This window comes from Stegostoma tigrinum, chromosome 3, assembly GCF_030684315.1.
Source record: "Stegostoma tigrinum isolate sSteTig4 chromosome 3, sSteTig4.hap1, whole genome shotgun sequence".
Taxonomy (NCBI): domain Eukaryota; kingdom Metazoa; phylum Chordata; class Chondrichthyes; order Orectolobiformes; family Stegostomatidae; genus Stegostoma; species Stegostoma tigrinum.
The window spans coordinates 108752249-108777910 of NC_081356.1; the positions used below are offsets into that span (position 1 = coordinate 108752249).

Consider the following 25662-nt stretch of genomic DNA (forward strand, 5'->3'; position numbering starts at 1 on the left):
TAGTCAAACAAACATTCAGATTGCACTACTACACATTTCCATTCCACCATCTCTTTTCTTTCCATGCATTTGTACAACGTTGCTCAAAATTAGTTAAAAGTATCTCTACAAAACTGACATTCCAGATTTTTTTTGAAAAAAAGAAACTGAGTGGCAATTCAATCTTAGTTGTTTTTTAAAAATTCGTTTGTGGGATTTGGGCAAGAAATGCTGGCCAGCCAGCAATACCCATCCCTAGTTGGGTTTGAGAAAGTGGTGGTGAGTTACTGTCTTGCTGCAGTCGACTAGCTGTAGGCTGACCCCCCATGCCATCAGGGAGGGAATTCCAGGATTTTGACTCAACAGTGAAGGAATGGGGATACATTTCCAAGTCAGGATGGTGAGTGGCTTGGAGGGGAACTTGGTGGTGGCATTCCTATGTCTGCTGCCCTGGTTCTTCTAGACGGAAGTGGTCGTGGGTTTGAAGGTGCTATCTGAGGATCTTTGGTGAATTGCTGCAGTGCTCTTGTAGATAGTACACACTGCTGCTGAGCATCGGTGGAGAATGGAGTGGATGTAGTGGCAATCCAAAAGGCTGCTTTGTCCCAGATGGTGTCAAGCTTCAGTTTTGTTGGGGCTACATTGATCCAGGTAAGAGGGTAGTATGCCATCACACATGACTTGTGGACGAAGCGCAGGCTTTGGGGAGTCAGGTGGTGAGTTACTCGTCACAGTATTCCTAGTTTCTGACCTGTTCTTGTAGCCAGTGTTTATGTGGTGAGTCCAGTCAAGTTTCTGATCAATAAAAACACCCAGGATGTTGATAGTGGGGGATTCAGTGATGGTAACATCATTGAATGGCAAGGGACAGTGGTTAGATTGTCTCTGATTGGTGATGGTCATAGCCTGGTATTTGTGTGGCACGAATGTCAGTTGCTACTTGTCAGCCCAAACCTGGATAATGTCCAGATCTTGTTGGATTTGAACAATGGCCGCTTGGAGTATCTGAGGAATGAATGGTGCTGAACATTATGCAATCAATCAGCAAACATCCCACTTCTGACCTTGGAGGGAAGAGCGTTGATGAAGCAGCTGAGTATGGTTGGGCCAAGGACACTACCCTGAGGAATTCCTGCAGAGATGACTGATCTCAAACAACCTCGACCATCTTCCTATGGGTCAGGAGATGATTGTAGCTAGATGAAAGTTCTCATTATAACATTTTCAGGATTAACTGGCCAAAATGTCTGATCTATTCAATACCTAAATCTGTTCAATGTCCAAGGGATATTTATAATTAAAATACTGTAACTATGTGGCTTTTAACCACTTAGAAATTAGTCACAAATTGCACAAACATGGTAAAGCCATCATTACTACAGCCTGAAAATAAAAATAGACAAAAGTCAGTCAGCATGTAATAAATCTTGATTTATTAAGTTAAGATAAGCTTCAAAGGACAGGTTAGGAGAGAGGCTGTGGTGTTGTCGCTGGCTTACTACAGATCCAAGGTAATGCCCTGGAGACAAAAACAAAGTGGCTGGAAAAGCTCAGCAGGTCTGGCATGTTTTGGCACCAGGGACCCTTCCTCAAGGAGATATGGGACATGCTCTGGGGCCAAGGGTTTGAAACCCACCACAGATGGTGAAATCTGAATTCAATTAATAAAATGGGAATTGAAAGCTAGTCAGTAAATCACACTTGGATCACGGATGTCCTTGACAGAAGGAGAATTTGCCATTCATACCTGGTCTGGCCTACATGTGACTCCAGATTCTCAATCTAGTCAGCTCTTAAAATGATTTCTGAAATGGCCTCTGAAATAGTTCACAAACGCTGCTAAAGAAATGAAAACATACGGATGATCCAGCAAAGATATGGGAAACAACAATTGCACACAAAAATGCACAAAGATTTGGGCAACCTTCTGGCTTGGTCTGTAATATGATCACAACTGATCTGACTACTGGCTAAGTCAGGTTCCAGATCGAAATCTGGCATGGGTTTATATAGTTTTGATTAAATGCAGTGGTCTTTTATTGAAACACAAGCACACTGCTTCAGAATTTTTAAATAATAAGCAAATTTTATCATAAAAGATATGGTAAAATATACTGAGGTGATTTATAGCAAACAATTTGAAACCGTTTTCAGTAGACATTAAGACAAATCTATTCCAAACACCAAATATCAGTCACCTTTTGTATCACAGGCAAGTTTGACTGAACAGTTTCTCTGTACCCCAATCTTGAGGAATCGATGGCCTTTTTCATGAACAGTCAGACACAGATTAAAAATTAGCTTCAAATAGCTTTTTCCAGTTTTTAACCAAACATTTCTGCTCTGGAAATATCAAACTAGAACCTTTACATCCAGCAGTAGCATTAACACCTGGGTCATTTTTAGTGGCCATGGTACTTGTTACTGTTGTTGTTCCATTTCGTTGGAAGTGAACCTGTTTGATGGTTGGCGTATGATCTAAAAGATGGTATATTCACTTCAGATACAATAGCAACATTTAAAAAACATTTGGATCTGTACATAAATGGGAAAAGTTGAGAGGAACATGGACCCAATGCAGGCAGTTGGAACTGAGTGGGCACCACGGTCAGCATGGACCAGAAGGTCCTGTTTTCATGCTGTATTACACTTCTTGACCAATTGCCTGGAGTAGATGAACAGCTTCTCCAGTTGGAGATAAGTGCTTACAATTGCAACACTATTTATTATTTACTTCCAACATGTGCAATTAAATCATGACAAGACAAGTGTTCTCCTCAGGTCCCACCTTCCCACTTGGGTTGATCCTTCACCGGAGTGTTGCAAGTTTCGTACCATGACTGGCTCACCAATACTCAAATCTAGACACAGTTTACTAAACTGTGTCAAAACAACAGATTTTCTGCTGTTTCATTTTAATTTTGTCTTGTTACTCCTTTTGGCTTCAGTTGCTTTTTGCCAAAGTGTGGTTTGGATATAGCATGAAATTAGTTTTGTCATGGGAACTCAAGTGTATCAGTGAATGCATTTCTCTACTCAAGGAGAGCCTTGAATCAGTCTATGCAAAGTTTGCTCTATGTCCTCATTAGTTCCTTTGGCGATCTTGACTACTACCTCAGCTTTGCCACTTGACTCATTGTCAACATGATCAGTGGTGTAGAAACAGTGAAGCAACTGAATTCCTAACAGAGGGCCACCGTCATACCTATGGTCAGAAGTACCATATAGCTGATGTGGGCTTTCAGCTATTTAACAATCTCATCGAGCTATTGAAGTCAGCTGGTCCATCTACCTGTAGTCAAACATTATTCCAAGGTGACAAGGTAATCAGTTCCTGCAAGCATAAAACTATTTATTTCCAGCTTCATTGATGGTCTAACTGGGATGTGTTGCTGCATTGGTGCCTCTAACTTGATTAGTTTGGCATGCTACAAGCACGAGTGGTTCTGGTGGTCTTTGATTTTGCTGGTGTACTTTCCTGGTTAAAAAAATTAGCTGTCTTGTTTTCCTCAAACTTGAATCAGCTCCTTTAGTGACTTGTGTTGACATATTTCTGTCAAGGAGATCAGAAGAGATAATGTTTGAATTTCCTTTTGGCAACATGCCATCTTCGGCTGATAATTCATCTCATCCCTTTTAAATCAACTACTTGCAACGCTTGAACATATGCATCTTGTGACATAGTTGCTTGATTTGAATATAACAGAAGGAGTTTGCTGAATGTCTCTGCTGGGCTAAGGACTTCCAGAGCAGAGTGAGCCGATACTTCACATCAAAAGCTCAAATGATTTCACACACTAGTCATCTGTCCTTTATGGAGAAGTTTTCAAAGGAAAAAAAAAAGTAGACCTTTGACCACAAATCCATCATTAAGTGATCAGCATGTAGTGTCACTGTAGGAAAAAGGAGGGCAAATCCCATCGGGTTGTTCTGACAGGCTGCCAAAGTCGTTTTACAGAATGCCACATCAGAACTTTCTAACATGCACAAAAGACATCACTTGGGTGGTGAGAATGGCACTGCCCATCAGTTCCTTTATGTACACTTGGACTCTGTGCCACTGCACATTGCCCTCAAAGCAGCTGCAGGGGAAAGGTTAGAGAATGTCTCACATCTCCTGGAATACGCCTTTGCAAAGTCTGGCAAGAGATGCAGTTTTCGTTGAGGTTTGTCTCATGCAGTGCCATGACGCAGGACTCTGTACTCTATGGCCTGTTCCCCAGGATGCACACCAAGACAAAGACTGTGCCTGGAGGACCATCAACTTGATGAAAGATTTAGTTTGCCCGAAATATGGTCATCCAGGGCAAGGAATTGAACTTGACCGTTACAGACAGGCACACTACAAAAAAGGTCCAGGACCATGTGCTGAGGGATGCACTAAGTATTGGGGGAGCTAATGCTAATGCACAGCGGGGAAAGTCCATCTAATGTCTTTCTGTCAAAGTATAATGAGAGTTTGTTCAGTAATCAAGCATGCCTGGTGCCTCAGGATGTAAATAGCATCTACATAAAAGAAAAGAAATGCCTTGGGTTTTTGTGCTCCATATGCAAAACTGCACAGAACTGGACAGCTTTAGATTATGTTTATTCATAAAAACAAAATACATTTGATATAAAAAAACACATTGCGGCATCCTTCACTCCCTAGCAGCAGCACTTGCAATGAAGAATGCCTGCAATTGCATTTGCTTCCCTTGTGCGTACATCATATCCAGATGATACGTCTAACTGGGGTAACATTCTTTGCAGATGCTTTGGAGCAGGTAGTAGCAGCTTAAGAAAAATGCTTTGCACTGGTTGTACATGGACATTGAGAAACTATACCTGGTCACAAGACTAACAATCTAGATGCAGCATATGCATGCGTGTGTCTGTCTGTTAGTACCCTGCACGTAAACAATTGGCTATCCTTACTGGATGAGTGTTTCTCCAAGTCTGCAATGGCATTGCAGTCATTAGTGACTTATTTTGATGAAATCAGCTTCTTATTCCATTTCTCAATATATCACTGCGTGCTCATCTGGAAGCTGGCATTATGTTCACATTCTATCAACAAATTGGACAAGAATTTGGCCTACGAACTTAATTTAAAATGGTCGTTTTTTTCTCCCCCATCCTTAGTTTCAGGCACACCTAGCAAGCTGTTGAATAGTTACCATTTTGATTTTGCTCACCAACAGCAGCTTCCATTGTATGTCCATATTCATACATTAGGAGATCATCCACTTCAGTTTCTACCCCAGGATAAATTATTTGCGTGGATATACTTCTAGAGCAGTGGAAATACCAAGCCACATATAACAATCTATAGCTCCCCAAAAGTGTGCCCAGAATGTAGTTAGAAAGCTACTGTCATCCAACTTCACTTGTCAGAAAAATCAAATCTTCATATCTAGAGTCATGAAAACCTTTGCAAGTTGTGACAAAATTCATTTGGTGGTTAGCATGGAGTAACGAGGCCTCTTTACGGTTATGATTAGATCCTTTGGATCAACGTATACCCTCAGTATTTTTTTTAAATTCGATAGTGGATGTGGGTATCACTGGCTGGGCATTTATTGCCCTTTCTAGTTACCCTTAAGGTGATGATGAGCTGCCTTTTTGAATTGCTGCAGTCCATCAGGTACATGGAAAGGAACAGGGATGTATTTTCAAGACAGGATGATGAGTTGCTTGGAGGGCAACTTTGAGGTGGTAGTATTCTTATTTATCCTTGTCCTTTTAGATGAAAGTGGTCATGGGTTTGGTAGGCGCTATCTAAAGATCTTTGCAGTGCATTCATAGGTAGTTCACACTGCTGCTAAGTGGAATTAGGATGCCAATGCTTGAGCATGTGGTGCCAAAAAAGTGGCTGCTTTGCTCTGGATGATGTCAAGCTTCTTCAATGTCATTGGAGCTGCATTCATCCACGTAACAGAGTATTCCAGCACATTTCACTGTGCTTCAGATGGTGGACAGGCGTGAGGGGGTTAGGTGGTGAGTTACAGACAAGTTCAGTTGAGTTACTGGTCAATGGTCACCCAGGATATTGGTGAGATTCTGATGGCAGCACCACCAACTATCAAAGCGAGTATGTTTAGATTGCCTTTTATTGTAGGTGGTCACTGCCTTACATCTGCACAGCACAAATGTCACTTGCAATTTCTCAGCCCAAGCCTAGATATTATTCAGGTCTTGTGGCATTTGGGCATGGACTACTTCAGTGTCTGAAGAGTAATGAATGGTGGTTAACAGTGGGAATGGTCACTGATGACTGCACATTTATGATTGGGGTTTTGAAGGGGGGAGGGGAGCGGTGAAGGAATGTGGTCATTGATGAAACAGTGAAGATAGTGGGGCAGAAACCACTGCCCTCGAACTCCTGCAGAGATGTCCTGGAGCTAACTGCCAACAATTACTATCATCTTCCAATGTGCTTGGTGTGACTCAAACCACCAGAGTGTTGAGCTGCAGGAACATAATAGGTGAGGCAGCAGAGGAACAGGAAATCTGACATTTCAGTCATAAAAAGGAGGGTCCTAACCTGAAACAGTTTTCCTGCTCATGGTGCTGCTGTGTTCCACGCTATCTGATTCCAGCTTCAGCAGTTCTTACTATCACCGGAGAATCTATCCTTGATTACCAATTGATTCCAGTTTTGCTCAGGCTCCTTGATATCAATGGCTGGCATTCTGATCTCACTTCTGGAATTCAGCTTTTTGTCTATGTTTGTAACAAGGCTGTAGTAAGGTCAGCAGCTGAGTGGCCCTGGAAAAATCCAAACTGGGTGGCAGTGAACAGATTATTGCTGAGCAAGTGCTGCATGATAGAATTATTGATGACACTTTCCACCACTTTACTAAGGGCCACAGTTGACTGATTGGACAGCAGTTGGCCATATTAGAATTGTCTGACAGACAAAAACAGGACAGCTATGCATGGGCAATTTTCCATGTTGATAAGAGTAGTAGCTGAAACAAAAAATTCTGGAAAAACTCAGCACGTCTAGCAGCATCTGCAGGGAGAAAGTAGAGTTAATGTTTTGAGTCCAATGATCTTCAGAAAGTACCGAATACTGAGACAGCTTGGCTAGGGGTTTGGAAAGTTCAGTACTATTGCTGCAATGTTGTTAGGGCTGACAGCCTTTGCCGTATCTAAGCGTCCAACCACACAGACTGAGCTGAATTTGAAGACAACTAGCAGTTGCGAAGCAGAGACCATCTGGAGGCAGCTGAGTGGATCAAGTTGGCAATTACTGAAGATTGTTACCACCGTTGAACATAGAACATTACAGCACAGTACAGGTCCTTTGGCCCTTGATGTTGTGCCGACCTGTCATACCGATCTGAAACCCATCTAACCTACACTATTCCATGTACGTCCAAATGCTCATCCAATGATGACTTAAATGTACCTAAATTGTGAGGCTTTTTGCACTTATATATTGGGCTTTTCCATCACTGTGGACAAGGATATTTGTGGACAATCCTCCTTCAGTGAGTTGTTTAGTTGTTTACTGTCATGCATAGCTGCATGTGGCAGGACTGCAGTGCTTCAATCCAATTTTTTTTCCAATTCATCAACAGGATGAGGACATCACTGGCTAGCCAACATTTATTGTCCACCCCTAATTGCCTAGAGAACAGCTGAATCAACCACAACGACATTGCTGTGGTTCTGGAATTACATGTAGGCCAGACCAGGTTAGGATGGCAGCTTCCCTCAAGAAAAAAAGCAAGGGATGTTAGTGAACTAGATGGGTTTTTCTGACAAATTGACAATGGATTAATGGTCATCATTTGATTCTTAATTTCAGATATTTGTCGATTTCAAATTTCACCAGTCATGGTAGGATTCAAACCCAGGTCCCCAAAACATTATCTAGGGCTCTGGATTAACTGTCCAGCAATAATACCACTAGACCATTGCTACTGGTTGTGGGATTACTGAACTCTATCATTTAGAACTAACCATTGTTCTTTGTCAACTTCACTGGGTTGGCCCCTCATTTTTAAGTACCCCTGGTGCTGCTCCTGGCATGCCCTCTTGTATTCTTCATTGAAACAGGGTAGATCCCTGACTTGATAGTAATGGAAAAATGCTGGGTCACAGGATTGAGTCAGACATTCAATATTTAAGAATCACTTGTTGCCAAAGTTTTCAAGGATATAAGTTTGAAGTCAGAACGTTGGATTGGAGTAGTCAGTTCTTAGCTAAGTGGCACAGACATAGACCAAACGACTACCTGCTGTGCTATAAAATACTATTAAAATTCAACTGTGTAAATGTATGGATTTCTATCTTGAGTTAGATGTTAGGAACTGATTTATGGATTTTTCTTCCACATTGATATGCAAAGTTCACTTGGAGTTCAAAGCATACCTTCTAAACTTTCTACCTTTTCTTGCTCCTCAGAAGAGAGAGGGTGGGCTTGCCTTTTATTTAATTTGTTCATACAATTTGGGTATCACTGGCTCAGCCAGCATTTATTTCCCACCTCTCACTGCCCATATCACTGTGCTTCTGGAGTTGCAGCAGCCTGATCAGGTAAGGACGATAGATTTCCCTTCCTTAAAAAACGGACATTTATGAACCAAATACATTTTCATAACAGTTGACTGTTGTAATCAGAGTAGGATTTTAAATTCCAGATTTCCATTGAATTTCAGTTCCACCATCTACCACTGTGGACTTCAAACTCATTTAGTCTAGTGACACTACCACTATTCCACTGCCTTCTCAACAGTGAGCTGTACCAACTTGTCACTGTTCTGGCTTGCTCAACAAATCTGTTGCTACTCCACAATGTGACCACTGTGCTAAGAAGAAGTTTTATTTTATTTCATATCATCTTGTTCTTTAAGCAGCAGCTAAATGTGAAACTGTAGCCATTTTCTCAAAATGGCTTTTTTGCTTTAAGTAGCTGTTCACCGCTCTGCTGCTGTCTGTCTGTCACCACACTCAGAGCTCTGCATTCATCTGTGTTACTTCTAACCCATTGCTGTGTACACTCAATGGAGTCAACACAACATTTTTATTGAAGTGAACATAAGCTATTTGCCTCATGATAGAGGTCACATGACCACAGGATATCAGTACAGACATTTAGTCATGATTGCATTTCAATCTAGAATATTTTTATTTTGCTATGTTGAGTATAATTGTAGGGTACAATGTATCATTCAACATTAAGTCTTTATTCTTCAATAGAGCTCAAATGGAACAGTTTTACACTCGAGTTTCCAAAATCCATTTAACTACTAAAAAATTAAGGATATTTAACAACTGTAAAGCCTGAAGCCTTTCTAACTTGATCACAGCCTATTCCAAAAGAATCTCCACAACCTTCCTTTATTCATTTGTTTCAATGTGAAAATTACAGTCGACAAAAATAAAATTTGGAGCAAGAATATGAAAATGTCAAGGCTTAGCTTATTCTGTGCATAAAAATCACTTGGTCAAAAATATTAGCTCTCAAAATCTAACACTACAAAATACAGGAGCCAGCATATGCCACTGAATAGAAACTCAAAACATACACATCACTTCACTCAATTTACTGATAAAACACCCAAAAGCACTCAGACAAATCCAATTCATTGCATCCAACTTGTTTAAAAAATTTTACTGAGAAGAGTTTTAAGTTCAACCTGGCACTTTAAAATTTGATTTATTTTTGTCACAGGTACCTCGGTACAGTGAAAAGTTGTTTTGCATGCGTGCAAACAGACCAGACCATACTGTACAAAGCACATTTGGATAAGAAAACATAAGGTTGAAATGCTATGGCTGCAGACAAAGTGCACGATCACTGAAAATTAAAGTCCAAAGGTCCATAAAGAAGCTTAAACAGTGTGCGGGGGGGAAAGAAAAGATTCCTGACGATTTCCTGCAGTGTGGAAACAGGCCCTTCAGCCCAACGAGCCCATACTGCCGCTTGGAGCATCCCACCCAGACCCATCCCTGAACACTACGGGCAATTTAGCATGGCCAATCCACCTAACCTGCACATCTTTGGACTGTGGGAGGAAGCCAGAGCACCCGGAAGAAATCCACACAGACATGGGGAGAATGTGCAAACTCCACACAGACAGACAGTCGCCCGAGGCTGGAATTGAACCCGGGTCCCTGGCACTGCAGTGCTAACCACTGAGCCGTGTTGCCCCATGTTGGTATGTGTTTAAGCTTTTCTATTTTCTGCCTGACAGAAGAGGCTGGAAGGGATTATAACTGGGATGGGAGGGGTCTTTGATGTTGTTGACTGCCTTCCCAAGGCAGTCAGAAGTACAGATGGAGTCATTGGATGGACTGAGCTATGTTAACAACTCTAGTTTCTTACAGCTCCAGGCGGAGTAGTTACCATACGAAGCTGTGATGCACCCAAAAAGAGAATGCTTTCTATGCTGCATCTATAAAAAAAATTGATAAAAAGTCTTGACAGACACATTGCCTTTACTCCCTCAGGGCTAAGGAAATTCATTGCTGTGCTTTTTGACCATAGCATCAATATGGGTGGATAACAATCCTATTTTATAAGTATCTTCCAAATTAGAAGATGTGACTCTAGTTTCAACTTCATCAGCTACAAGTTTTTCTTTTCTGCATATTACAACTCTACTTCGACAAACAGGAGTTCTAAAGATTTATAGTCACATGACAGCTGAATTCACTTGATAGTTAACATCTCCAACTTAGATTGTATTGAACACATTTCAATTTGGAAGAGCAATAACAAAAGTGATGTTGAAGCTCTACAAGCACAATACTAAACTTAAAAGCTAGATAGATAGTTTCTCCTGACTACCAAGCAAAAAAAAAGGAAAGATGATGTAGTAGATAGTGGAATAACAGAGGGGAGGCAAAAATGGGACAAAAATCCAAAGAAGGGATACACAAAATTTTAAAATGCAGGATCATGAGTTTAAGATCAGAATGCTCTTACAAATGTACCGTAGTTGATGCCATAGCCACACGCTCAATGGAATTTAAAAAGGGGAAATGGTTACACCCATCCTTCACTGCTCAAGACCAGATTCAGACCCAGAGATCCAATAAACACTCCATTGCAGGACAGAGCACAGGTTAAGTTTCTAGTGTCCTGTACTTCAAGAAGCTATACAAACTAATAAAAAGGATTCTGGCAATTTCATAGTTGACATTTTAATGTTGTTCATAACACCCTTATTTGTCAAAAGCAAAGAATAACACTTGACAACAATTCATGCAAACGTAAATAAACATTTAACTAGATTGCCTTTTCTATTTTGGGTACAAAATACAAGTCACAACTTGGCTGAATTTTCTAGTGCAATGTATTAAACAGCAACAGTTACATTACCTGCTAAATAATCTTATTTCAAAAACATTTAATACTTAAGTCTGACATGAAAATATTTTGGCTTTAGAATGAACTTCTGAAAATAAGACAGCTCAATCAAATGAGCAAAGCAGTGGCCAAGTATCCAAATGCTTATGCTATGAAAGGACAAGTTAGAACCAAGGATTAATCAAATTGACAACTTTTGTTGATAAACACGGGTGAGTAGGGAGTTTGGGTGATCCTAAGTTCTATTGTTCTTCATGTAATATTGCAAGTTACGTACAATTTGCATATGACTGTGCTAAATGCATGGCCAAAAAGGTAATAAAATTAAAATTAGCACATTAGAAATCTTAGTGAAAGTTGCAAGATAACTGTCATTATTGGTAGTTAATTGAAACAAGGTGGGACAGTCTTACAGGTACAGGTAGTTCTCCCATAACACAACATTTGCATTCTTGTGCAACCTTACATTATAGAAAGTAGTGTTATAGCAAGAAAACAAGCTATAGAAAGACACTATCCTTGTACAGCAGTAAGTTCATGTTCTCCAAACAGCTTGCATTATTCAAATGCGTTACAGCCAATTTATGTTAAAACATGCACTATAGCAGAAATACCTGTAATGTTTTTCTTCTCCTATCTAGTGATAAACTGCAACACAGGGAACACTGAACTACAAGCCTTTCAGCTTAAATTTATTGTCTTCACTTTACTGATGAAGTCAAGTTGCACACTATTACCACAAAAAGGCTCAAAATCCCGAAATGCCACTTAGTTTTGAAGTCTGCTGCTTCCTCAGAACATGAAAAACCCATCTTAATTCAGATTTTCCCACACTAAGCACAGAAATATAGACAAATGAAGAAAAGCTACTTACTAGTCAATTATTGATGAAAGAATCAATAGCAGTCCTAGCTAATTTCATCCTATCATTGTAGTCCTTTAAGATTTGAAGGCCAAAATGTTCGTTCTGCACTTTTGTCCCTAATAGTCAATAGTTTAGTCAGTAAAAAAATCTAATCCTCAAAGACAGCACTGGATTTCCTTCATTTCTTTTCTGCAGTAAAAGATACATTAAAATTACTCCAACAATGACATTCTCCCAGATAGAATTAGGACAAAAACACCTAATGAGATATAGGAAAAACAAAGAAAATGTTAAAGATTACAAATTAATAGATTAAATCTTGCTGGACCAGGGCATATCATAGCATGCATTCTGCTGCACATTTTAGGTTTAATATAATTTTACACCAAAACTTGGTGCAGTTATGAGCTGAAAAAGCCATGAGATTAGAAGCAGTGACATATAGTAAAAGTGGGAGAATTATGACGACCTACAGCAAATCAAGTACAGGTGTAGAAGTGGAGAGGGGAAGACAGATTAAGAAACAAGAGAAGTGGCCCATTCAGCTCATTGAATTTGCTCCAATAAAAGTGACTGATCTGATAATCCACAACTCCACTTTCCTGCCTTTTTTCTATAACTCTTGATTCGCTTGCTAATTAAAAACCTCTTTCAACTTTGATGTTTAATGATGCCACCTCAACAGTCCACCATGGCAAAGAATTCCACAAATTCACAAGACCCTCAGAAGTTCCTTTGCACCTATTTTAATAGGTGATCCCTTGTTTGGAGATTGCCTTCTGGTCCTACATCCTCCCAAAGGGTTCACAACCTCTCAGCATCCACCTGTCAAATCCCCCAAGAATGTTATGTGTCAATAACATCGCCTCATTCTTCTAGATTTTCATGAGTACAGGCCCAACTTAACCAGCCTAGTGAACCTACTCTGGATTGTCTCTAATGCCACTTGACCTTACTTTGGACATGGAACAAATCTGTTCTTAAAATTCAAGCCGTAATCCAAATAGTGCCTTGTATATATTTATCAACATTTCCCTACTTTTATAGTCCAACTCCTTTGAAACATTCCATTTGCCTTCCCTATTACCTAAGGAACAGGAATGAAAACTGTGACACAGATGAGGACACAGATTTCTGTTTTGTAGTCTTTCGCTATTTAAATAATATTCTGCTCCTCTATTGTTTCAGCCCAAGTCCGTTATCTCAATTTCACACTTATTGTACATCTGCCAAGTTTTTGGCCATTCACCTAACTTGTCTATACCCCTCTGCAAAGTGTCATCCTCACCACTTGCCTTCCCAACTATGTTTATGCTACTCACAAACTTGGCCACAGTACATTTGCTTTCCACATCCAATCATTAAAAAAAAAATCATAGCTGCGGCCATTGCACTGATGCCTGTGGCACACTTGTCAGCATGGGCTCCTGTCTTAAGCAGCGTGCAAGTTTCCTGTTGGAAATCCAAATGTTACACGCACTGTTTCCCCTTCATCTATCCTGACTCCTACCTACTAAGAACTAAAATCTTTCAGGCATAACTTCCCTTTATGAGGCCATACTGACATTGCTTGATCATATGCATTTATAAATGCTCTTTTACATCATGCATAACAGATTAACATTTCCCCCTCAACAACTTCCCTTTCAATTCCTCCCACTTACTGCAGACAAAGGGGGTGGCCATGGGCACCCACATGGGCCCCAGGTTATGCCTGCCTCTTTGTAGGTTATGTGGAACAATCCCTCTTCCGTACCTACACAGGCCCTAAACTCCATCTCTTCTTCTGTTACATTGATGACTGTATCAGTGTCGCCTCGTGCTTCCACTTCAACACCTTCCATCCCAACCTTAAGTTCACCTGGATATCTCTAACACCGCCCTCGCCTTCCTGGACCTCTGTCTCCATCTCGGGCAACCACCTAGAAACTGATATCCATTTCATGCCCACCAACTCCCATAGCTACCTAGAATACACCACCTCCCACCCACCTTCCTGCAAAAATGCCATCCCTATTCGCAATTCCTTTGCCTCTGCCCCCAGGAGGCATTCCACTCTCATACATCTCAGATGCCCTCGTTTTCCAAGGACTGCAACTTCTCCCCACAGTGGTCAAGAATGCCCTCAACCGTGTCTCCCGTGACTCACCTCTCTCACCCCCCATCCCCCGCAATGACAACCAAAACAGAATCCCCTCGTCCTCACACCATCCAACCCCCAACCTCCAGATCTAACGCATCATCCTCCAACACTTCCACCATCTACAATCCAACCCCACCAAGGACATTTTTCCCTCCCCACCCCTGTTTGCTTTTTGGAAGGACCACTCTCAGTGACTCCTTGGTTTGCTCCACACACCCCTCCAGCACCTTCTCCCCCACCTTCCGACACCACCCCCCACCCAGCACTTCCTGCAGTTGCAGGGAAAAGTGCCACACCTGTCCCCCATACCTCCTTGCTCACCCCCATCCCAGGCCCCAAGATGACTTTCCACATTAAGGAGAGGCTCACTTGCACATCTGCTAATGTGGTATACTGCGTCTGCTGTACCTGTTGTGGCCTCCTCTACATCAGGGAAGCCAAGGGGAGGCTTGGAGACCGCTTTGCAGAACACCAGCGCTCAGTTTGCAATAAACAATTGCACCTCCCAGTCGTGAACTATTTCAACTCCCCCTCCCATTCCACAGATGATACGTCTATCCTGAGCCTCCTGCAGTGCCACAATGATGCCACCCGAAGGTTGCAGGAACAGCAATTCATTCCGCTTGGGAACCTTGCAGCCTAATGGTATCAATGTGGACTTCACTAGTTTCAAAATCTCCCTCCCCTCCCCACATCCCAAAACCAGCACAGTTTGTCTCCGCCTCCCGAACATGTTCTTCCTCTTACCCATCCCCTGCTCCCACCTCAAGCTGGACTCCATTTCCTACCTACTAATCTCATCCCACCCCCTTGAACTATCTGTCCTCCCCGGACTGACCTGTCCCCTCCCTACCTACACTCACCTCTACTGGTTCCATCCCCACCCCTTTAACTTGTTTGTCTCTTCTGCACCTATCTTCTCTATCCATTTTCGATCCACCTCCCCATCTCTCCCTATTTATTTCAGAAGCCCCTTCCCCTCCCCCATTTCTGAAGGGTGGTCTAGGCCCGAAACGTCAGCTTTCCTGCTCCTAAGGAGCTGCTTGGCCTGCTGTGTTCATCCAGCTGCACACCTTGTTATCTAACATTTCCCCAAGAATGGCTTCAAGCTAGGTTTCCTCTAGGTACGCTTTTTTTGTCTTCTTTGCTTTTTAAAGATGGTGCTACATTGGCAGTTTTCCAATCCTCTGGAATTTTTGAACTAATCTAAGGATTCTCCTAATTTGGCTACTGCATCTGTCGCTGCAGCTATGTCCCTTAATATTCTACAGGGCATCCCATCAGGGTGCAAGAGACTTGTGGGTTTTTAGACCCCTTAGTCTCCCGCGCACTTGTTCTCTAGTGACAGATTGTATTTATTTCCACTCCTTTTGCCCACTGATTTATTCACTCATTTTGGATAGATAGTGTGTTCTACAGGGAAGAATTATTCAAAGTATTTAATCAACACTACCATTTTCCTAACAACCACCTTTAATAGGGGGCTACATTCACTTTAGTTTCTCTTCCTTTTTGTACATTTAGAGAAGCTCCTGCTTTACATCTTGATATTACTTTGAAGTTCATTAAAGGGTAAAATACACTAAGTCATCTTTCATTAGTTTTTAAAACTCTCAAAACTTCAGACTTACCATTAACCTTTACCACTGTTTCAATTCGATGTTATCCTTTACTTCCTCAGTTAATTATGGTTTGCTCATTCCTTTCATAGAATCCTTCTTTCTCAGTGGAATATATCACTGTTGTGAGCCATCAACTTTTTTCCCTCCCTGCCAAAGTCTGCAATTGTTCTTCAACCAGTTTGCTGTTAAACTGCTTTTCTAGTCCACTCTCCAGAGTTGTCCTCATTACTTTATAATTATCTTTTTTAAAGTTTGCAGAGTAGTTTCCAATTCAAGTTCCTCCCTCTCAAACATCTTGCTAAATCCTACCATGCTATGGTCACTGTTTTATGGGGTGGGGTGGGGGGGGGGGTCTTTTACCCCAACATCATTTATTAAACCTACCCTATTTTTTAAAACAAAAATCACTAGATCAAAACAGTCTTAGTGCTCAGATAGACAGCACATTGATCTAGGATAATGAAATGTGAGGCAGGATGAACACAGCAGGCCCAGGAGCACAAAAGCTGACGTTTCGGGCCTAGACCCTTCCTCTGATGAAGGGTCTAGGCCCGAAACGTCAGCTTTTGTGCTCCTGAGCCTGCTGTGTTCATCCAGCCTCACATTTCATTATCTTGGATTCTCCAGCATCTGCAGTTCCCATTAACATTGATCTAGGAAACTGGCCAGAATACACTGAATTCATGATTTCTTCTACCAATCTGACTATCCCAGTTTACTTTTTAAAACTTGAAATTTAAAATCACATACAACTATCCTAAGCCTAAATCAATTTTTCAATGCCCTCATGATCTCCCAATCTATTCTGTCCCATTGTATAGAGAATGCTATGGGGCCTATAGCATACTTCCACCAGTGTCTTCATTCTCCTTTTGTTTCTTATCTCCACAATATTGACTCTGCCTTTTGTGATCAAGATCATTTGCCATATTTATTCCATCCCCACACCAAAAACACTACCCCAGCACACTTTCCTTCCTGTATGTTTGTCAGTTCTTTTGAAAACTCACGTAGCCCTCGAATATTTAGTTCTCAGCAATCACCTTGTAACCACGTCTTTGTAGTTGTACAACGTATACATCTGTTGTTAACTGCACAAATATAGGTTAACTCATTTTGTTCTGACGTGCATTCAAGCAAGACTGCAAGAAAAAGGCAAAAGATAAAACAGTTAAAGCATCCTTTCCTTAGTTTAAAAGAACCTTAAAATGGGAGAACCACTTATAAAGAATGAAATGCCAGTTTAAACAGGTTCCCTCTTTGGACACGAGATAATTGTTGCTGCTCTGCCAGCCTAACAGCTATCAAAAAAAGTTATAAGCCTCCACTTTATGATCAATTAATGCACAAATCCAGCAAGTTCTTTTAAAAATTTTGTAGTTACAGGAGTGATTTGTGCAAGTTAAATAGAGAGAGAGTGACAAATTACCTAGCAAGTTCCAGAAATTTACATTACTTCCCTTCATCTGAGAGATGCTGCAAATTTGCTCATTAATAATGGCACTTATCCTTCCCCTACCCTCAACTGGATAATTTCACAAAACGAGAGTACCCTGTCAAGGATCACAACAGTAAGATGAAAAGGTTTGAAATGAAATGAATTAGAAATTTTTTACAACACAGAAGGATGTTATTTGGCCCATTGTTACCAGCTAATATAGGTGCAGTCTCCTGCCTTTGCCTCTGCCTCATATCCATGCACACCATTTGAATACAAATAGTCATCTAATTCCCTCTTTAATACCTCCATTTAAACCTGACTTCACATTTCCCTTAGTGCATTCCATATCCTAACTACACGCTGCATGGAAAGATTTTCTTGCATCACCTTTGCTTTATTTGCACATCAATAAATCCGCACTCAGTAAAAAAGGAAAATTTGTTTGACAACCTATTCACGGAACTGAACATTTAAGCTGTAACTCAGTACAAGTTTAAAGATATTTTAAGCAGTCCACTTTTCATTTTACAAAAAAATTTAGACTTCTGAAGAGTTTGTTTGCTTTAAAATTAGATGCACTCCATAAAATGTAAATTTAGGGGTGACACTCATTGTTTGAACAGTCTTTGAAACTTACAAGGAAATTACAGTTGAGATTTTACTAGTGACAACCGCCAGATTACTGGATCCACTAGGGAAATTAAGGCCAAATTCCCAGCATCTTGTAGATAAGACCAAACAGCATGTCACTTCAATTGTTCATACCAAATACCATGTTCACTGTACTCAACAAACCTTTGTAAACAACGCATACTTTTTAAGACAAAATTCTCTTCAGGTTGGTATCACTAGCTGGGTCAGCATTTACTGTTAAGCCACATTCTGAAACTAGTGCAGCCCATCTTGTGTAAGTACACCCAAAGTTGCTGTTGGCAAGTCCCAGGATTTTACACCTAGCAACACTGAAGGGCAATACACTTCCAAGTCAAGGCATTGGCCTGAAGGGGAATTTGAGGTTGGTGGTGTGCGCACACACATCTGCTAGCTTTTATGTGGCAAAGGTCACAGGTTGGGAAGATTCAAGGTAAAAAGCCGTTGAAAGTAAGTTAAAAGTACTTTGGCTGTAAAGGGTTTTATCATGTTATGACATCACAAAAACAGTCAAGTAAAGGTGTCTGTACGATAAACTGCATAACCACAATACCTGATCAACTAGCACATTCCTGATCCTGTAGATACTGGTTAATAAGAGGTTTGCTTTACTTCAGTTTTGCTGATAAGACCCAACCCCTCTCTTTGGGAAGCCAGATGCACTGCCCAACAGGAGGTGATTGCCTCGTGGTATTATTGCTGGATTGTTAATCCATTGACCCAGATAACATTCTGGGGACCTGGCTTCAAATCCTGCTATAGATGTTGGACTTACAATTCAATAAAATATCTACAATTAAGAATCTAATCTTGACTGAATCTGTTGCAGATTGTCAGGAAAAACCCATCTGGTTCACTAATGTCCTTTAGGGAAAGAAAGTGCCATCCCTACCTAGTCTGGCCTACATGTGGCTTCAGACCTACAGACTGAACTGCTTCTGGGCAATTAGGGATGGGCAAAAAAATAATGTTGGCTAGCTAGCAATGCTCTCATCCCATTACTGATTAGCGAAACTATAGAAAATTGATAACTGAACAAAGTCAACCGATTACCTAAAAGAGACTAGCATTTGCACTGCAGAAGTTTCAAAATTCAGTATCTTAATAGAATGAGGAAGATAGATGATATATACATTCAGAAATCAGACTTCAAGAATCACCACAGAAAATCCATTTGTCAGACAAGTTTAACAGGATAGGGAAAAAAGTCTGCGCAAACCCCAAGTCTCATGGGTAAACTAGGACTGCACCCAGAGCTTAAAAAGAAATTACTACAAGTAAAAAGGAGTCAGATTTTCTAATCCGTCAGAGTAAATAAAATTAATTTTGTAACACTAATGATTTACAAGTTATTAAAATGTAAACGTTTGCCGAGGACCTATTCCATAATCAGGTTAAATAGGACTGGAGATTGTCAACTTGCACAGTTAACCTCAACTCAAAAGCATCCAGAGAAAATAAATGACAAATTTTACTCAGCAGACAAGGGGGGGGGGCACAACAAAGACGCACTGAAACTCCCAAAGAGGCGATGGACTGAGGATGGAAGTAAAATTACCTTTTAAAAAAGCACATGCTCATTATATAAAACTTCCCACTGTAGGAATAAAACTCAATGTCACTCGGGATATGCAAGCTACAACATGCACATATTTGACATTGCTGAAAAAAAATTAAAGTGAAGATCTTACCACATCTCAAAAATGTGCAAAAGCAAGGCAGCAGTGCTCAAGGCTATATTTGACTAGAATCCAATCATCCTGCAAGCTGAAGTTTTAAATTACTTCAGCCTTGTCTTACAGTCTTAAAGAAATCACCAAACAAGTTTGGGTGTTTCCTGCATATATTCCCAAGCCTTTCTTGATTAAGGGAATTTGAAGCTGAAAATGACGGTGCTCTGTGGCACTAATGAGCCAAACTAAAACCTATTGGGGAGGGTACGTGAGCATTGAGACAAGTTAGTCCTCTCCACCTTTCTCTGGTCACTTGAGGCTGCAGCTGGCTTGCAGTCAGCAATCAAACAGCAAAGCAGAAATGCAATTGAATAAGTTTGGGGAAGTGAAACAGCAAAATAATTCAACATATTTGCAAGCTATTCTTTAAACTTTCATTGCCAGAGGATGTTTACTCCAGGTACACAATCACAGACTTGCAAAAATCTGCATGCTTCATGAACCAAGGGTAACTAAATGTTATTGCATGAGAATAAGGACAGTTGGATCATGAAGTTTGTGTTTCCACATTTTTTCCAAAAGCCATCCAGATATCCTGTCCTACTGACTTTTCCATACGCTTTAATATACTTCCTCAACGGGTATTAATGAACTATGTAGTCATACAAGACAGACAACCAAACCAAACTCCAGCACATCCCTCACCTTCCTGGACCTCTCAGTCTCCATCTCAGGCAACCAGCTTGTAACTGATGTCCATTACAAGCCCACCGACTCCCACAGCTACCTAGAATACACCTCCTCCCACCCACCCTCCTGCAAAAATTCCATCCCCTATTCCCAATTCCTCCGCCTCCGCCGCATCTGCTCCCACGATAAGACATTCCACTCCCGCACATCCCAGATGTCCAAGTTCTTTAAGGACCGCAACTTCCCCCCCACGGTGATTGAGAACGCCCTTGACCGCGTCTCCCGCATTTCCCGCGACACATCCCTCACACCCCGCCCCCGCCACAACCGCCCCAAGAGGATCCCCCTCGTTCTCACACACCACCCTACCAACCTCCGGATACAACGCATTATCCTCCGACACTTCCGCCATTTACAATCCGACCCCACCACCCAAGACATTTTTCCATCCCCACCCCTGTCTGCTTTCCGGAGAGACCACTCTCTCCGTGACTCCCTTGTTCGCTCCACACTGCCCTCCAACCCCACCACACCCGGCACCTTCCCCTGCAACCGCAGGAAATGCTACACTTGTCCCCACACCTCCTCCCTCACCCCCATCCCAGGCCCCAAGATGACATTCCACATTAAGCAGAGGTTCACCTGCACATCTGCCAATGTGGTATACTGCATCCACTGTACCCGGTGCGGCTTTCTCTACATTGGGGAAACCAAGCGGAGGCTTGGGGACCGCTTTGCAGAACACCTCCGCTCAGTTCGCAACAAACAACTGCACCTCCCAGTCGCAAACCATTTCCACTCCCCCTCCCATTCTCTTGATGACATGTCCATCATGGGCCTCCTGCACTGCCACAATGATGCCACCCGAAGGTTGCAGGAACAGCAACTCATATTCCGCCTGGGAACCCTGCAGCCATATGGTATCAATGTGGACTTCACCAGTTTCAAAATCTCCCCTTCCCCCACTGCATCCCTCAACCAGCCCAGTTCATCCCCTCCCCCCACTGCACCACACAACCAGCCCAGCTCTTCCCCCCCACCCACTGCATCCCAAAACCAGTCCAACCTGTCTCTGCCTCCCTAACCGGTTCTTCCTCTCACCCATCCCTTCCTCCCACCCCAAGCCGCACCCCCAGCTACCTACTAACCTCATCCCACCTCCTTGACCTGTCCGTCTTCCCTGGACTGACCTATCCCCTCCCTACCTCCCCACCTACACCCTCTCCACCTATCTTCTTTACTCTCCATCTTCGGTCCGCCTCCCCCTCTCTCCCTATTTATTCCAGTTCCCTCCCCCCATCCCCCTCTCTGATGAAGGGTCTAGGCCCGAAACGTCAGCTTTTGTGCTCCTGAGATGCTGCTTGGCCTGCTGTGTTCATCCAGCCTCACATTTTATTATCTATCAACCAAACACAATTTGATTTTCACTCAACATTCACAAACAATACTTTCCAGCTGGGATTACTGGGTGTCTGTCCCTCTGCTTTCCTAATTCAGGAAAGGAAGCTTATCATAGCATTTCCCTTCACTGCACTCAGGAGATCAGAACAACTTTGAATCAAACAAGTCAGAAAATATATGTGTAACATCCATATGCAAAAAATCACTTCCAAGGAAAGCTAATTCCAGAAAGTATACGAATTAAGATGGAATCATAGAATGGTAAAAATCTGTTATTTTGTTATTTCTTTTTAATCTTCAATTAAGGGTCACTGAACAAAAATGCCACAGTGACATAGTTGAGAGCTGGCAACACAAAAAAGATCAAGCATCAGTTTCTCAATTTAAACTCAAGATATGGTACTTTGATTTCAGGATTTGGGCATAGCAGCTTGACTGTGTGTAATGGTAGAGTTTGGGGGCAGGGGGCCCTGTACGATGCCAATATACCCATTCAACCAACACCAAACCAGGTCCAGGATCTCATTATCTAAAGGTATCTTGGTCTATGAAAATTAACAATTGTATATACAAACTCAGCACTCAGTGTGGCAACGGCTGAATGGCTTTTATCCAATTTTTAATGTCCAAACTAAGTTTTTTTTCCTAATGCAGTGTTAATATAATCCACAAAAGTGTTATTTGACTACAAGGTTCAGATTGAATCCAGTATTCTGTAGGATAAACAAACAAACAAACAAACAAACAAATCAATAGCCTGGCCAAAAGCAGTGTCAGAATAGATTTTGATTGACACCTTAAGAGCTACATCTACACAAAGGACGTGATTACAATGAAAATAGTCTTGTCACAAACTTATTACCTGTTAGACAAATTTTTAACCAACAGCATTTATTTTAACCAAAACATGGATCATGAAAATATATTCTTTATTCAAGAAAGCACCAAACATGATAACATATTCATATTGAAGAAATAATTTCATGGACCATACAACAGTGCATAGTACAGAAACAAAAGCTAGGCATCATGAATGGTCAACCTTTAACTTTTTTTACATCCATCTCAATGAGTTTGTTTTACTTAAGTAGCAGCAACCTCAGTAGATCTGTTGTGCCAGCAGAAATGCTGTATTTGCAATTAGAAATTTCTACGAGCCAGACTTTTATTAAAAAAGTCCCAAGTTGAGAAAATATGTAACTTCAATTATCTGACATGGGTCTTCTTTAGTCACATTTTGACCCCAAAACACACTGATCTGCTACTAATCTCCTCAAACAGGGGCTCAGACAGACAGACAGAGACAGACAGACGGACAGGGCATTTCTCAAGCAACTGGTGAACAGCACAACTCATCGCCTTCAAAGTATTAGAAAGTCAATTCCAGCATTTGTGGGAAAGCAATATTATACGCTTAACTATCATAACGAGCATGAGCACCTTCATTTTGACAGTTACTATTTTTAACTACAGGTACCCAGGTTTACCAGGCTTTGGTAAAACTCAGCTGTTTACAAAGCAAGACAGGCTGAATCTACAGGTAAATGCCTTTGCAGAATTGATCAGCCAGCAGGAACAAGGACATTTTCCCAAATCAGTGTAACAAGTAAACCATGTATCCACTGCAAACTCGGATCACCACATGGTCCTTTGAGGTGGCTGGGATCCTCCTCACTATTATTTCTGACTCTCCCATTATAATCACCTTGAAGACTTCAGCCTTGTGATGCAGGCTTATTGGCCAACCCAACCTTAACAGCAAACACTGTCACTGATGAAATGTACTATTAAAATCTAGATCTAACATTTGAGTCATGTAGTCAACAGGGTATTAATTTTGGATATTATGTTATGTATTGAATTGGAAGGTTGCATTTATTAGGTGAAATTTCACAACTATTCGTCAAAAATTTGCCAATGTTACTTACAAATACTAAAGTTCAGCAGCAAATATAGTTGATGTAAAATAAATTGATAAGCTTACTAGAGAGCTGAATAATTTGAATTATATGAAATGTTTCAGGTAAACTAAAGTTTCTTATAGAACTTATAGTACTACTGGTCAAAGAACTATAAACTATGATATTCCTTTGAAACTACATCACAAGGTGAAGCATTAAAATAAAACACCATTGCCAATTGTTCATGCTATTTTAGATCAGTTTCATATGCTGCTCTGTTTTAGACTCAACAGTTTAGAAAGTTCAAAATATAAAATCACTAAGAGAACAATGCACATATCAGATGCATCATTTAATACCTGACAAAATAAATGGTTCCTGTTAGAAATATGAAGATATCACTCACCAACAAATTTGAAATACAGTGCTTTAGCTTTAAGGCTAGGCATGCAGTAATGCAATAAGATAATGCACTAGCAACAATGAACTTTCCTTTTGTAAAAAAAGGAAAAGGATAATTCTACATTTAAAAACACTGGTATGTAATGTATTTCAAAATCTCAAAGCTGAAGGACATCAATAGAGTTTTTCTTCGATTCTCAAATGGTTTATCAAAATGGGTGTTCATTTGGAACAGTGGGAGGCATTCACTTCTGAATCAGATGCATTAGGGTTTGCAAATCTACAACTATTAGGGATGACTTCAGCTGATAAACCAAAGCAATAATGGTATAATGGGACAGAAGTATTTAAATTCAAGCCTTTTTGCTTGGTGTGGTAGCTCCTATGGTTTATTAATAATCAAAATGGTGCCAACTCAAGACTTTTGGTGCATGGCTGATATTACTTCCTCAGCTACCACAAAAATACATGAATGGAAAAGAAGAATGTGCACTTACGTAGCAATTTTCATGACCACCAGATATTTCAAAACAATAGCCAATAAGGTATGAGTGTAACCGCTGTCATCCAAGAAAATTACAACTATTGTTTGTGAATTCTTATTGTGCCCAAAATAGCTACATTCTTGACTACATAATAGTAGTCAAGGTATTCAAAGAAAATTTATTGTATATTTTGGAAATTCCTTAGCAAAATTGCAAGGTGTCACATAATTGCAAGCCTTTAACTTCTTTCAAATTGAGCACAAACATTTGAATACTGAAGTACCCATTTCATTGATCTACAACAAAAAAGCAATTTGCAAAATCTTTTTGGGTTTCAGTATTGCTTTTAACATTTAGAAAATCATTTTTGTAATTTGAACTTTTCCTGCATCAAATATTAAAAGCTAAAATCAGATTCCACGAAATAATCTTGAATACATTCTCTTGAAATTTCCTGTGCTTCCAAATCACCTCCACGAGCGAGCTAGTAAATGGGATTATCAAGTCAGGGGTCTTCCACGTGTCAGTGCAGACTTGGTCAGCCAAAAGGCTGCTTCTGCACTGCATATTTCTTTCAAAGAATCCTTGAATTATCTTTACATTACATATCTGTCATTTCCAAGCCAACAACCTAGTAACATCCAAGTTACAATCTTGTTGCAAATTATTGTCCATTGTATGCCAGAGTCTTGCATCTACAAGGAATTAAATTAAAAAAGGTCTCAGTTTAGAATTTATTGTGAACAGATTTTAAACTCCATATTGACATCAAAAGTATTTCCAAAGCTGCATTTTTTTTTTTGATAGGCACATTAGACGAAAACACTGTTCCAAATATTTCATTATGTCACTGCAAGGTTATCCAATCGTGTTAAATTACGTTATATTTTAAAACGTATAAACACCATTATGCTCTGCCACTTGAAAAGCAGGAGGTAAGAGATAGCCCAATGCGTCGTATATTACAAAAAAGTTAACTATCAATTATTCAAAAGTCGAGAAACCTTTCACATTCCAATGTTTAATGCCTCCAAAGATTTCACAAATTGGAACTCAATGATTTGAGTTGAAGCAATTTAGAATAAACTGTGGTTCAAGCTT

General features: G+C 40.7%; 1 protein-coding gene across 3 annotated transcripts in view; it reads right to left on the reverse strand.

Annotated features, from left to right (window-relative positions):
- The window catches only part of LOC125451215 (homer protein homolog 1-like), an 89016-nt gene that overhangs the window by 51861 nt on the left and 11493 nt on the right, over positions 1-25662 (reverse strand). The gene's annotated exons all lie outside the window — the stretch shown is intronic.